The sequence below is a fragment of the Miscanthus floridulus genome, chromosome 1, assembly GCF_019320115.1.
Source record: "Miscanthus floridulus cultivar M001 chromosome 1, ASM1932011v1, whole genome shotgun sequence".
NCBI classification, from domain to species: Eukaryota; Viridiplantae; Streptophyta; class Magnoliopsida; order Poales; family Poaceae; genus Miscanthus; species Miscanthus floridulus.
This window is the reverse complement of record NC_089580.1, coordinates 62782744-62795538: the sequence shown is the minus strand read 5'-3', so window position 1 is coordinate 62795538 and position 12795 is coordinate 62782744.

Sequence of the window (12795 nt, the reverse complement as noted above, 5' to 3'; positions counted from 1 at the left end):
ATCACAGATTCCCTTCTCTAGAACCTTATTGGAGTCGACCGGACACTGTCTTTCAGTGTCCGGTCACTTGACCTCTCCAGCGTCCGGTCACACCGGAGCCAACGTCTGGTCAGCATTTGACCCTCCATTCACTTCCAACTCTCGATCATATGTGAATGAAGTTTGCTCCAAAGGATCTTAGGCATTCGTAGGAGCTACCTAGAGCTAGTTTTAATAAGTGTGCACCACACCTAACTCACTAGACTCAACTAGGTCAAGCTACCCCTCCATACCCCCTTAATAGTATGGCCAAAGGAAAAACAAAGTCCTAAACTACTCTAAGTGTCTCTCTAACTCCAATCGACACTTAGAACTAGTCATCCTTAACCTTGTTGTCCATCCTTTGAAAACCGAAACGATTTCCATCGTAGGGGCATGACAACTTTGATTGCCCAATCGATCTCCATTACCATGACCTAACTTAATTGCCTCTACAAAACACATGTTAGTCATAGTAATCTTGTATTGTCATTAATCACCGAAACCCAACTAGGGGCCTAGATGCTTTTAATCTCTCCCTTTTTGGTGATTGATGACAATACCACCTCGAGTATGTGAAAGAGTGAGGTTTTTGACGGGCTTGGTTCATATAAGCTTTTGTCGATAAGAACAAAAATGTTAGTCAAGCTTATATGACCCAAGCCAACACAATATACTCAAAGGATATGAATTAAGCATGAGTACGAGTAACAAAGCTCATTTGCATCGAAGTATAAACGCGGAAGCAAAAGCAAATGAGCATAACACAAGTGATATGACATATAAATAATGTAAAGTAGCGAGCACACATGTCATATATCACAATCACGTAGATAGCACTATCACATAGATATAATAGTATGCATGAAAGTAACACACGAATGCATAATAGTAATAGTGTATCACATAGATAAAACTCCAAATATATATAATAAGCTAATACTAGATAACTAGCTCCCCCTGAAAGTCGCTCCCCTGAGTCTACATACTCGAACCCTCTCCCCCTTTGGCGTCAAACACCAAACCCTAAGGGTCGGTCGGCGAGGCTACAGCGGATGAGTCGGGCGCTGAAGTACGTGGAGCAAGCTGAAACTGGGCACCATCATCATCTGACCCTGAACTCTGAACAGACTGACCCTTTGTAGCAGGAAGTGTCGCTGAAGCGGTCTGGGTCTAAGCTAGGGCAGGTGCTGCCTGTGAAGCTGCTAGTACGTCTGTCGTATGATCTAAAGAGGCGACAGATGAGGGGAGCCTCTGAGTAGTCACTGTGACTGGAGCTGCTGTAGAAGGACTAGCGGTATGCATATGAGGCGATGTAGGCATGCCGGTCAGCTCGCTGAAAGATGCTCCAAGACTCCTAGAGACTGGCGTGTCAGGCATGAATAGCGAGGGTGACGGCTCCGGTGAGAAGCCCGTGTGGTATGGAGTGAACTGCGGGGCTACCACTCGTGAGGACAACCACTGGGACACCTGAACTGTAGGTGAAGCAAACTGAGCTGGAGGCTGTCTCTGACTCTAAAGCCCACTAGGTTGTACAGCTGGAGTCGTCGAAGTGGTGGCAGGCTGAGCAAGCTGGGGCGTAGGCTGTGGCAGTGGGGCCCCAAGTGCTGTCACTACATGCTGCATAAAGCCCATAAGCTGCTGCTGCATGAGTATCTGCTGCTGATGCATTTGTTGCTGCTGCTGCTGGAGAAGCTACTGCTGCCTCTAGAACTCATCCTGATGAGCCTGGAACTGTGCGAAGTTGGTAGCGGTCTCCTGTGCCTATCGTGCCTGATCCTGCTGTATCCGCTCAAGAATGGCAATCAATGCTGGGTCCATCTACGGTGCTGGTGGAGCTGAGCTAGAACTGACGACCTCTGCATCATGTCTGCGTGGAGGCATCTGAGGAATCGGCAGATAGTCATCATCCGAACTATCACTGGACTCGGTCATCCCCTGCTATGCCTCAAGCTACTCCTCCTCTGTAGCGGTTATGCCTCTAATGATCTCGTCCTGCTGAGCTGCTGACTCTAGAACATCTAGACGATGACTAGGCTAAGCGGGTGCCTGTGGAGTGCTGTGCCTGATCCTCTGTGCCATGTTATATGCAGGAAACTCTGTGGTGGCAGTCTTGTACTCTGCAACCATCTTAGGGGTCCTGACCTACACACACTTGAGCATCAAGAATGTGACCCAATGTGCATAAGGAAGCTGTCTGCGACCCTTGAAGCCCTCAGCAATAGTATCATTCATCTCAGATAGAAGGAGGTCCCAAATGTTGAACACGGTCTGCTGCATCAGGGCATTAAGGAGCCAGAGCTGTAGGCGAGTTAGACCCTCTCAGTATCCCAACCTGGGAAGTAGTGTCCTCCTGATAATGGCCTCTAGCACATGAGTTGTAGGAGTCAGGTCACTGGGGTTCCTACTTGACCCCTCACCAAAGGGCTCCTTGAAGCAATGTCGCACTAGATCTGTAGGGGGCACCAACCCTCCATGAGGACGCCTGGGAGGCTCCTGTTGTCCATAACATACCTCATGCAATTTGATAGGCTAATCCTGTAGTCTCAGTATCTCTTGGGCCCTAAAACTCATCACCCTATAATCTCTGCCGTTGAATGCAAAGTGAATGAAGTTGTGATGCGGATCAACATAGAGTGAAGCATAAAACTACCGAACCCAAGATGGTACATATACTCCTGTCCGGCCAATTAGATCTGTGAGCCCCGACAAATATGACAAGTAGGGGCGGATGTGCTCTCCGGCAGCTGCCACAATAGACTCTAAACTGCAGACTCTCTGAGATCTGAACACTGCCCCACTGTTGAGATAGGCATTATAGAAATCCTCCTGGAGCGGCGTGTAGAACCCCTCTGCTGCTCTCTCATACCTCCTCAGAGTAAACCACACATCGAACTCAACAAACCTCAACTAGCGAACCTATCTGGCTGTGGCGGCCCTCAAGTCGAGGTGTACCACTGGAGGCGGACCCTGTGGTCTGGGTGGTGGGCATGAACCCCTGCGCTGTGTAGCTGGCCTCGGTGGAACTATAGCACTGGTATGACTAGAGCGGCGTAGCTAGGGTGCCTGCTTGATCTCCTCGGCCTGCTGACCCTCCTGAGTCTCCTGAGCTGGCTGAGGCTCTACTGGTGGGGGCTGCTGTTGAGACTCCTGCTGAGACTCCCCCTGATGCTGAGGCTCCTCAATAGCTAGACGACGTCCTGCCATCATGACAGTCCTAGGTGGACTACCATGAAGTCGCTCAATCTCCCTCAGTCTGCCCTGTGTATCTGGTGCCAGCTGATCTGCTATGACAACTCCACTGCGGGCACCACCTCTCTCAGCATGCTCTGCGGCCTCAGTGACTGTAGCTGCTCTTGCTGTCTCTGCGTCGGGGTACTTGCGCTTCTTGGATGTCACCTGCTTTGTTGCTTTACCTTTCGGTCCTACAGGCTTGCGAGGCGGGGGCCTCCGGTCATCATCACCTGGGCCACCACCAACGTTCTTGGTGTGAGCCATCTGATCTGACAAGAGAATGAACTACCGCTGATGAAGATCAACTGTCAAACTGACACTCCCGAGGCTTGGCCTCGATCCTTACTCGCGAGCTTGGCTCCGAGTTGACTGCCAACAGCCATAAGAACCTCAACGGCACCGACTCGCTGCATGGTAGAATAGATGGATATACGAATAAATACAATATATCTAATAGATGTGAAAAACCTAGGAAGCAAGCAATGTAGGTGCGAAATTAAGGCGATGGGCAAGCTACCTGACGATCAGCGATCCAGAAAAGGAAGAGACGTCACGCGGGAGAAACCTCAGAACCGGCTGGATCTAGGGTTGTGAAGAACGGTGAATGAATTGACTGCCCTAGATGATTTGAAATTAGTGCTTGCAATTTGGTCTAGGTCACAAGCAAGGCAAATTCAAAACAAGGATAATGCCTTACCAACCAATCGATGAGGGGCTAGGGCTTGGATCAATGGCCTTGAATGGCCCTCGGTGCCTGGGAAGCCGACGGCGGAGCACGCGGCGTGGCAAGGTGCTTGGAGAGGGCTCGCTGGCTCAGAGGGTGCGTGGCGGCTTGGATGCGTGGAGAGGCTCGGCTGCTGTGGCACGGTGGCGAGTGAGGCTAGCGGATGCGGTGGCGCGAGGGGCTCGGCACAGGGCTGAGGCGGCGCGGCGAGCTACGGCGGCATTGGCACAGGAGGCACGTGGCAAGCTGGTGGCGGCTTGGGCTAGGGCAAGGCGGGATGTGGCGGCGTACGGGTTAGGTCTAAAAAAAACGCGACGGCTGCGGTTAAATGAGGACCCCCAACGCGATAGGAAAGGAAACGGAAAAGAGTGCTGATGCCGCGCGAAATCCACTGACCGGACGCTCCAGTGGTAGCGACCAGACGCTACCACCCAGCGTCCGGTCGATTCCAGAGAGGTCCAATTCCTCTAGAATCGGGACCAGACGCGTCCGGTGGTCCATGACCGGACGCAGGCAGGGTCCAATCAGTACAGCCGATTTCTTCTTCAAACGACCGGACGCTGGATCCTTTCCTGACCGGACGCACAAACACAGCGTCTGGTCACTCCTTCAGCAGCAGTTCACCTCCTGTGAACTGACCGGACGCTGGACAGCAGCGTCCGGTGCAGCGTCCGGTGCACCTTTTCCAGCAAATCTTCAAAGTTCCTTCGCGCTGCCTGTTCCCAATCAAGTCCCAACTTGAATAAGATCTAAATAAACACAAATTGGGACTGATGTGAGTGACCTCTCTCAAACCCTCATATTTTTCAAAATATTTTGCCTTAGGCTATAATTCTTTTTAAGAAAATAGGCAATAAGAGGGCAAATGGAACAAAACGACAAAACAACATTCATGCATATGCAATACTTGTAAGTAAATCTAGTTGCTTGTCAAGTTTGATCCAAGGTTAAGCTTCTTCACACGCTTTTTAGCGGTTATCTTAACCATGTTAGACAAGCCCTATATGCATTGCCAAAAATTAAACATGTTGTATATTACAATGAATGCAAGGGACAACACAAGCTTATTTTTTAGTGAAGTTGCTAAAGTCAAGTACATTGAGCTCATTCCAATATCTACAAAATGTAGCCTCATCTAGCGGTTTAGTGAAGATATCCGCTAATTGATCTTCGGTTCTTACACCTTCTAGTGACATATCATTTTTAGCAACATGATCTCTTAGAAAGTGATGGCGGATATCTATGTGCTTGGTGCAAGAGTGTTGAACCGGATTATTTGCAAGTTTTACCGCACTTTCATTGTCGCACAAAAGAGGTACTCTTTCTAGAACTACACCATAGTCTAGCAAAGTTTGTTTCATGTATAATATTTGTGCACAACAAGCACCCGCGGCAATGTATTCCGCTTCAGTGGTGGACAAAGCCACACTATTTTGTTTCTTGGAGGACCAAGACACAAGTGATCTACCAAGCAAATGGCACCCTCCGGATGTGCTTTTTCTATCAACTTTGCATCCGGCGTAATCCGAATCGGAATAGCCAATTAATTCAAATATAGCTCCTTTGGGATACCAAAGACCAATGCTTGGTGTGTGCTTAAGATACCTAAGAATTCTTTTTACGGCAATTAAATGTGTTTCCTTAGGACTAGCTTGAAATCTAGCACACATACACACACTAAACATGATGTTGGGCCTAGATGCGGTTAAATATAACAAGCTACCAATCATAGAACGGTAGAGAGTTTGATCAACCGGGTTACCTCCATCATCTAGGTCGAGATGTCCATTGGTAGGCATTGGTGTCTTGATTGGCTTACATTTATCCATCTTGAATCTCTTGAGAAGATCTTTTGTGTATTTCTCTTGAGAGATGAAGATGCCTTCTTTCATTTGCTTGACTTGAAAACCAAGAAAGAATGTAAGCTCACCAATCATGGACATCTCGAACTCCTTCGATATCAATTCACCAAATTATTTGCATGAGTATTCATTTGATGATCCAAAGATGATATCATCAACATATACTTGACAAATGAAGATATGCCCATCAAGCTTCTTGGTGAATAGTGTGGTGTCGACCTTCCCAATGGTGAAGCCCTTCTCAATGAGGAAGTCCCGAAGGCGCTCATACCAAGCTCTTGGGGCTTGCTTAAGCCCATATAGTGTCTTGGACAACCTATAAACATGATTAGGATATCTAGGGTCTTCAAACCTGGGAGGTTGATCAACATAGACTAGTTCATTAATAAAGCCATTTAAAAATGTACTTTTCACATCCATTTGATATAGTTTCATTTCATGATGTGATGCATATGCAAGAAGGATACGGATGGCTTCTAATCTTGCAACCGGTGCAAAGGTCTCTCCAAAATCCAAACCTTCAACTTGAGAGAACCCCTTTGCAACTAGTCTTGCCTTGTTCCTCACAACAACACCTTGATCATCTTGCTTGTTGCGAAACACCCACTTCGTTTCAATGACTCTTGCACCTTTTGGTCGCTCTTCAAGAGTCCAAACTTCATTATAAGTGAAGTTGTTCAACTCTTCATGCATGGCATTGATCCAATCTGGATCTTTTAGAGCTTCTTCTACCTTGGTAGGCTCATAGCAAGAGACAAAAGAGTGATGAGCAATAAATGAAGTAAGTTTTTGAGATCGTGTCATTACACCCTTTGATGGACTCCCTATGATGAAATCTTATGGATGATCTTGTAGGAGAGGTGTATTTCTTCTATTGACCACTTGGGGAGGAGGTTGTGGAGCATCAACATCTTGTGCTTGAACCACCATTTGCTCATGGGAGATATGAGTATCTTCATTTTCTACTCTCCCATCTTTTTCACCATCTTGTGGCACACTTGATGAAGAGGGTTGATCAATGACTTGTACATCATCTTCATCATCTTTTGGCTTGATGTCTCCCACCGAAATATTCTTCATAGCCTCCCTCAATGGTTCATCACCTACATCATCAAGATTCTCATGTGCTCCTTGGGAGCCGTTAGATTCATCAAATTCCACATCATATATTTCTTCAACCAAGCCGGTGGCATGATTAAATACTCTATATGCTTTGGACTTCGATGAGTAACCAACAAGGAAACCAATATCACAACGTCTTTGGAACTTCCCTAGGTGTTGCTGCTTCTTGTAGATATAGCATTTGCAACCAAACACCCTAAAGAAGGAGACGTCCGACTTCTTCCCATTGAGCAACTCATAAGGTGTCTTGCCAATGAACTTTTGAAGGAATAGGTGGTTTGATGCATAGCATGCGGTGTTGATTGCTTCCACCCATAGAGCTTCGGGGGTGTTGTACTCATCTAGCATTGTCCTTGCAAGAGTGATCAAAGTCCGGTTCTTCCTCTCAACTACACCATTTTGTTGAGGAGTATAGGTTGCGGATACTTCATGCTTGATCCCAACTTCATCACAATAGGCTTCAATGTTTGTGTTGTCAAATTCTTTCCCATTGTCACTTCTAATCTTCTTGAGCTTCACTTCAAATTCATTTTGAGCTCTCTTGGTAAACTTCTTGAAGCAAGATGCAACTTTGGATTTGTCATGAAGGAAGAACACCCATGTATACCTTGAATAGTCATCCACAATCACAAGGCAATAGAGATTCCCTCCCAAACTCTTGTATATTGTTGGTCTAAATAAATCCATGTGTAGGAGCTTTAGCACTCTTGTGGTTGACATGAAAGCTTTGGTTGGATGAGTATTTGCAACTTGCTTGTCGGCTTGACAAGCACTACAAAGCTTGTCCTTTTCAAACTTCACATCCTTCAACCCTCTCACCAAATCATTCTTCATAAGCTTCTTGAGTGAGCTCATCCCAACATGAGCAAGTCTTCTATGCCATAGCCACCCAAGTGTAGTTTTGGTGAATAGGCAAGTCTTCAAATTTGCATCTTCGGAGGTGAAGTCCACTAGATATAAGTTGTTGTATCTAAATCCATTGAATATCATTTGATTGTCATCTACCTTGGATACAACAACCTCTTTCTCAGTGAACAAGCATTGGAAGCCAAGATCATACAATTGCCCAACGGATAGCAAGTTGAAGCTCAATAAAGCAACATAGAGCACATTAGAGATGGAATAATCATTTGATATTGCCACTTTGCCCAATCCTTTAACCTTGCCCTTTGAGTTATCTCCAAATATTATTTTCTCTTGTCCATCTACCTCTTCATCTAGTGAGGTAAACATACGAGGATCATCGGTCATATGTTGAGTGCAACCACTATCAATAACCCAATGACTTCCACCGGTCTTGTAGTTCACCTACACACAAGAGATTCAAGCTTTAGGAATCCAAACTTGTTGAGGGCCCTTCACCTTCTCAACAAGTGACTTAGCCACCCAAATCTTCTTAGGCCTATTCTTGTTAGGGGGACCTAAGAACATGGCTTTCATCTTTCCACTAGAGTCCTTTCTAAGCATGTAGTGAGCATTGAAGGCAAAGGGTCTAGCATGCTTGGGCAAGGGTTGTGGCGGTGGAGTTTGACACTCATGAGCAAAGTGGCCTTCTTGTCCACACTCAAAACATCTCTTTGGCTTTGGCTTTAGCTTTGATTGTTGTTGTTAAACTTGAGCCTTCTTCTTCTCTATACTTGCCACATATCCAATGCCACTTCTATCCATCTTTATGATGGTGTTCATAAGTAGCTCACTTTGGAGGTGCTTGCCTCTAGCAAACTTGCTCAACCCAATCTTGAGATGCTCTTTCTCTAACTTGAGTTTCTTATTTTCTTCCTTTAGAGCATCATCTTTCTTCTCTTCCTTGAGCTTCTTGTTTTCTTCTTTGAGCTTCTCATTCTCAAGGATCAACTCTTTGTCATGATCAAGAGTTTCTAGCACAATGATGTTGTGGCTTTTCATCTCTTCAAGATCTTTCATGAGCTTCTTATTATCACTCTTGAGCTTGACATACTTATCATAGTCATTGCACTCAACCACTTGCTTGCCTTTGCTACTAGATCCATGCTCAATGCTCTCATCAATTAAATCATCACATGAAGTAGCTATATCAATCTTGACAACACGGTTAGTAGCATCATGTAGCTCATTTGGTAAAAATTCTTGAGCAATAACAAGAGTATCATGATTAATCTTAAGAGTAGTGAATTCATCTTTTAGCTTGTTGTGGCTAGTGATGAGTTCATTGTGCACCCACTCAAGTTTATCATGTTTATCTTTAAGCTCTTTCTTGGAAGATTTAAGCTCCTTGAGTTTGGATAATATAGCATCATTAGTTGCTCTAAGCTCATCATTAGCCTTTTCCAATGTATCACACTTAGCTAAGAGTGAATCATTTTTAGCATCAAGCTTTTCATTTGTAGCTCTACTCTTTCTAATGATCTTAGTGTATTTTCTTAGTATTTTGACAAGATCATCATATGTAGGTGAATCATCATCGCTATCGCTATCATCATCACTAGCTTGCTCATCATCACTACTATCATCACTCTTAGTTACCTTGCGTTCACCCTTGGCCATAAGGCATAGTGTGTAGAGGATGATGGCGATGGTGGTGGTGAAGATGCAAGATCAATAGCAATGGCGGCCACCTTCTCATTGTCACTATCATCATCGGATGATCCACTTGATGAATCAATGTCCGTGAGCCAATCACCGACAATGTAGGCCTTTCCACTCTTCTTCTTCTTGTAGAAGTCCCTCTTTTTGCCATCTCTCTTCTTGTGTGGCTTGTTCTTTTTCTTCTCATCTTCATCTTCATTGCTTGAGTCATCTTTCTTGCCCTTGTTCTTGTTCTTGAACTTGTCTTTCTTAGGCTTTGTGCATTGATGAGCAAGATGGCCAAGTTCGCCACAATTGTAGCAATCCATCTCAGAGATTGGCTTTCTTCTTGAGCTAGTGAAGAACTTCTTCTTCTTGCCATTAAACTTGATGCCACTCTTGTTTAGCTTCTTTAGCATCTTAGCGGTCTTCTTCACCATGAGAGCAAGACTTTCTTCATCACTTGAGCTCTCATACTCAAGTCTTGCTTTGCCCTTATCTTGGCTAGCTTTGAATGCTAAGTCCTTCTCTTTCTTCTTTGTAGAGGATGAGCCATCTTGTGGCGTGATGTGCATGTACATCTCATGAGCATTGATCTTTCCCAAGATTTGTGTCGGTGTAGCGGCAGAAAGATCACCTTGATGTAGCACGGTCACAATGTGCCCATATTTGTCAATGGGGAGGACACTCAAGATCTTTCTCACAACGTTGGATGGTGACATTTGAGTAAGTCCAAGCCCATTGACTTCCTCTACAAGAATATTTAAACGAAAATACATCTCATTAGCACTTTCTTGGGGAAGCATCTTAAAAGAATTTAGCTTTTTAATCACAAGATGATAGCGTTCCTCACGCTCACTCTTGGTTCCCTCATGGAGCGCACAAACATCCGACCATAGTGCATGGACGTCTTTGTGGTTCCTTACATGGTTAAACACATCTTTGCAAAGGCCTCTAAAGATGGTGTTTCGAGCCTTTGCATTCCATTTTTCATAGTTAACCTCATCGCCTTGTAGGTTAGTAGCATCCCGAGGTTTTGGGAAGCCTTGTGAGGTGGCTCTAAGAATACCAATGTCTAGAGCTTCTAAGTACACCTCCATGCGAATTTTCCAATATGGAAAGTCATCTCCCTCAAAGATAGGAGGAGGTCTATCCCCATGAGACATCTTGCTCTAAGCGGTTAAGCTTAAAAACATGAGCACGAGGCTCTGATACCAATTGAAAGGATCAAGATGCCCAAGAGGGGGGGTGAATTGGGCTAATTCTAAATTTTCTTGCAATAATCAAATCCTACGGATAGCTCAATTAACCCCTTGTGCCTAGAAAAGTGTTTCTATCAAACTAACGCACAAAGGACTCGCAACCTATGTTCCAAACTTACTCTAGCATGGCAATTCTATGAATGTAAAGACAAGTATTGAATTGCTCAAAGTAAATACTCAAAGTAAATGCTCAAAGTAAAGAGAGAGAGGAACGCGGTGATGTTTTGCTGAGGTATCGGAGAGTCGTCACTCCCCACTAGTCCTCGTTGGAGCACCCGCGCAAGGGTGTAGCTCCCCCTTAATCCACGCAAGGATCAAATGCTCTCTACGGGTTGATTCTTCAACACTCCGTCGCGGCAAATCACCCAAAGCCGCTCACAACTTGAGTTGGGCCACCCACAAGCTCCGCCGGGTGATCACCAATCTCCCAATAACCACCAAGCCGTCTAGGTGATGGCGATCACCAAGAGTAACAAGCACGAACTCTCACTTGACCACGCGAAGCCTAATGAGAAGATGGATGCACACTTTGCTACTCTTGATTCACTAATGAGGCTACTCTCTTGGATTCTCAAATCTCAATCACCTCACTAGGACCTTGCTCTTCTTGGCACTCACAAATGTGTTTCTTAGCTGTTGGAATAAACAAAAGTAACTCCACACACGAGTGGAGCTTCTATTTATAAGGCAGCCTAAAAAACGAACCGTTATGAGCTTCTGTGGGGTGACCGGACACTCCGGTCATGTTGATCAGATGCTCCGGTCAATTCAACCCATGAACCAGTGAAAAAGTGTTGACCGGACGCTGGCAGGGTCCAGTCACCACTGACCGGACGTATCCGGTCACATTAAACCCTTACTAGAACCTTACTGGACTCGACCGGACGCTGAACCCTTAGGGTCTGGTCAGTACTGACCGGACGCGTCCGATCACAGATTTCCTTCTCTGGAACCTTACTGGAGTTGACCAGACGCTACCTTTCAGCATCCGGTCACTTGACCTCTCCAGCATCCGGTCGCACCGAACGCAAACTGCTGATCAAATGAACTGACCGGACCCTACGGCCAGCGTCTGGTCGCACTGGGGCCAACGTCTAGTCAGCATTTGACCCTTCATTCACTTCCAACTCTCGATCATATGTGAATGAAGTTTGCTCCAAAGGATCTTAGGCATTCATAGGAGCTACCTAGAGCTAGTTTTAACAAGTGTGCACCACACCTAACTCACTAGACTCAACTAGGTCAAGCTACCCGTCCATACCCTCTTAATAGTACGGCCAAAGGAAAAACAAAGTCCTAAACTACTCTAAGTGTCTCTCCAACTCCAATCGACACTTAGAACTAGTCATCCTTAATCTTGTCGTCCATCCTTTGAAAACCGAAATGATTTCCATCATAGGGGCATGACAACTTTGATTGCCCAATCGATCTCCATTACCGTGACCTAACTTAATTGCCTCTGCAAGACACACGTTAGTCATAGTAATCTTGTATTGTCATTAATCACCAAAACCCAACTAGGGGCCTAGATGCTTTCAGCGCTGCGTGCGCCTCATGTCGCGTACCCTGCTCGGGCCTCATGTCGTTCACGGCTTCGCGCCTTGTGCCCTCACTCGTGTCTCGCGCTGCGTTCCCCGACGCCGCGTCAACTAGTCTCCATGGGACACATGTTGTAACGGTATGTTTCATGTGTTTAAGATGTAAGTTGTATATGTTTTATCTGGATGTTGCAAAAGTAGATGTGTTGTTGCATATATTGCAATAGCTATACACGTATGTTGCAAGTGTATATTTCAATTGTTCCAACTGTTTCAAACATATGGTGCAAGTGTTTTATCTACATATTGCATATGTTGTTGTGGCTATACATGTATGTTGCAAAGTGTACGTGCTAAATATTTCACTTGTTTCAGACCTATGTTGCAAGTGTTTCATTTGGATATTGCATATGTTGCAATGTTGCATATATTTCAGACATATGTTGCAAACATCTATTCAAAATGCTTCATATGTTTCAGACGTATGTTAC